This window comes from Frankliniella occidentalis, unplaced genomic scaffold (assembly GCF_000697945.3).
Source record: "Frankliniella occidentalis isolate FOCC.00 unplaced genomic scaffold, Focc_3.1 Scaffold76, whole genome shotgun sequence".
Lineage (NCBI taxonomy): Eukaryota > Metazoa > Arthropoda > Insecta > Thysanoptera > Thripidae > Frankliniella > Frankliniella occidentalis.
In genome coordinates this window covers 14,757-17,917 of record NW_026267206.1, presented here as the reverse complement: position 1 = coordinate 17,917, position 3,161 = coordinate 14,757, and the positions used below count along the sequence as shown (strand labels likewise).

Sequence of the window (3,161 nt, the reverse complement as noted above, 5' to 3'; positions counted from 1 at the left end):
CGCCCCGCCCCGCCCCGCCACGCCCCGCCACGCCCCGCCACGTCAGGCGACGCGCTCGGTATTACCGGACCGCAACAGGTTGCAGAGCCGGAACAGGCACCACCACCGTGCGCGCGCACATTGCCATCAAGGTAAATTATTGATGAAGGGGGGCTACTTTTTTCAGAAGCGGCAGCAGCAGCACCAAGTGGCAGCGGCGTGGGTCAGCGGGTCCACTCCACTCTCCTCTCGGGATCGGCCGCCGCCTGCTCAGCAGTGAGATTAGACTCCCCCCTAACAGGCCCATAGGCAGGCCGGGCGCTGCTGCTGCTGCTGCTGCTGCTGCTGCTGCTGCTGCTGCTGCTGCTGCTGCTGCTTTCCTGCGCACGGCAGCGTGATTTGCGATGCCATAAGAGTTTTGAACTTCCGCGCGCATCGCATACGACTGCTCTGCTCTGACCGATACTCCTGAAGTGCATGCACCGCGGGCCAGCTCCTGATGGTGGTACACACTGCACCCGGCACCGGATGGGACCATCAGTGAGCAAGTGCAGCAGCAAATACAGCAGCAGCAGCAGCAGCAGCAGCAGCAGCAGCAGCAGCAGCAGCAGCAGCAGGAAGCAGCGGACGCAGCCACAACAGCGCGGCGCGGCTCGATCCGCGAGAAATTAATACGTGAGTGGGCCGCGCATCAGATGGATACTGACTGGTCAGGACGCCGTCAGGACTGGAAGTAGTTAGCTTTAGATCCGCGATGCCCTCCTTCGAGCCGCCTGCGCGCGGCGCAGGCGCGGAGCCCATCGCACCGCCGCCAAACGCAGCGTATCGGGGTCACAGGTCGGGAAGAGAGGGACGTGGGGTGGTCCTACCAAAATGTTGGGGAGAGCCACAACAAAACAGGCGCCTCCGGCGCACGTTTTTCGCTGATACCGCGAGGCGGGTGTCGAAAACGGACGGTCGCCCGCTGGCGTGGGTATGACGTGCTCGGAGGCGCGGGTGGCGTCCCGCCCTGTCTGCCCTGGAGACACCGGCCGCCCGATTGTCTTCGGCTTGCGCAATCGCGGCGCTATGAGCCCTGGCGTCCTGCCCGGGGCCTCCGTGTAGTACGTACGGCTGGGTGCGGGTGAAAGGTCACGACGCCCGGCCGATACTTGCTGGCGGGCGAAATTTCAAAACGAGCAGGAGGAGACTCCTCCTGCTTCGCAAAGCTTTGGTGAGCGGCGGGCATTATAAGAGCACGTCGTATCGCCGCCACTTGCAACCGGTTGCCAAGAAAGATCCCCAATCTGCGCGAGTTTAATTGAAATCATCTGCAAGCAGTGTGCTGCTCGAGACCGCGCCAGACCACACTGCATACAGAGATAGATTGATTACTCTCCCTCCCCCCCCTCTCTCTCTCTCTCTCTCTCTCTCTCTCTCTCTCTCTCTCTCTCTCTCTCTCTCTCTCTCTCTCTCTCTCTCTCTCTCTCTCTCTCTCTCTCTCTCTCTCTCTCTGATTCTGATTTGACGCCGCCTCCCGTCCAGGCGCGGAAGCGCCAGCACCGCGGCGCCGACGCTTCTGCACGGTCCAGCAAACCGTGACGCCCCCCCCCCCTCCCCCTGGCCCCACCTCGCCGGGGCACTACTTGTTCGTGGTCACACTCAGGTGACCGCAAACTACACCTCTGAACGTGTTCACTCCCCCCGCCGTGCACTTCACATACATCGCACCCGCCATACAGTACTACACGGCGCAGCTCAAGCAGATGGGCGCCGCGCCCGGGAAACGTTATAACATGTCGTGTGATTTAGAGACAGCTTATTGGCGTCGACTGTACAACAACGCACCTCGACAACCAGCGACCAGCGAAGGACGGTGCCAAAGAAAAGCAAAAGTTTGAGAGAGCAGCACTAATGAATCGAGGCATTTGGGGGGATGAAATGATACGAGGGCCGGGATGATACGGGTGGAGGTGGAGCAGGCGGCACTCGTGTGTAATTTGGCAATGCGGTGGCAATAATGACACCCTCTGTCTGGCGCACACGACGAGTCGGAAAGAAACGGCCTGAAAAAAAAAAGGGAAACACCCTGGGCAGGAATCAGGAGCGCCATTTAATCAGCGGTGTTGGCCGAGTAGGTGCGAGGAGGTCCAGCAAAGGAGGCGGCGCGAGGCACCGCAGTGAAAGTGTTGCTAGACAATGGGCAATCGGCCGCGCCAAAATGGGCGCGCAATTACAAATCGGGGAGGGAAAAGGGCGCCGCCGCCGCCGCTGTCGATATTGCAATTTAAGCGGACGGCGGGAAAAAGAAGAAGCCGATGAGTCAATCATCGACGAGCACACAACCAGAAGTGGAACAAAATAATAGCAAAGCCAAGAGGATGTGGGCCACACTGGGGCCTGGCTACTTGGCTGTGGGGCCCAAGATACGGGTGGCTCAGGGCCAGTTGGCTGTGAAAGGTTGGAGCTACTGGAGTAACCGCGGGGATGGACAAGGGACGGGGTCGTCGCGTCGTCGGCGGCGAACAAGACGCACAAGGAGAGGTCAAAGCAAAACGGGTGGGTACTTGAGCCGCGGCCGCTGCGTGGGGGAGGGGGGAGGGGGGAGGGGAGGGGGAGGCCAAATTCAATCACTGCACCACCACCCGCCGCCGCCCGTAGGCCACCAGAGCGGCTACCGCAATCACTCAGCTCCTAGTTTCTTATTGCCTGCTGCTTTTCATTCAATAAACCTTTACCCGCGTCTTCTGTTTCCAAGAACGTTAAATCATCCCCCCCCCTCCTCCCCCCGTCTGGCAAGATGCCGCGTAGCCGAGATGACAAACTCGTCAGTCAGAAGCGCGGAATTCCATTATCGGCAGAAGCAACCCGGCAGAGTGAGCTACGGCCGCCATACGTCCCCGCGGCGCGGCGTGCGGCTTCTGCAGCCAGCCAGCCAGCCAGCCGCCGACTGGAAACTTATACATCTCTTCCACAATTTCGACTCGCTCTCCCCGCGCGCGTCGTGTGGAGCAGAAACGAAAATGAAAGGCCCCACCACCACCACCACACCAACGTGATGCGCGACGGCTGAATCGGATGAGTTGTGGCGGCCATCCGTCGCGGGGCGTCCTCACTCCTGAGAGCCGCGGGCGGTGCGGTGCGGGACGGTCTGTCGTGTCGTGTCCTCCTGGACTGGACGGTGCAAGTGCGTGCTGCCCCCC

At 61.0% G+C, this 3,161-nt stretch overlaps 1 protein-coding gene across 1 annotated transcript in view; it reads right to left on the bottom strand.

The window, feature by feature from the left end:
- LOC113212221 (uncharacterized) overlaps nt 1-3,161 on the bottom strand; it is a 95,989-nt gene that overhangs the window by 91,581 nt on the left and 1,247 nt on the right. The gene's annotated exons all lie outside the window — the stretch shown is intronic.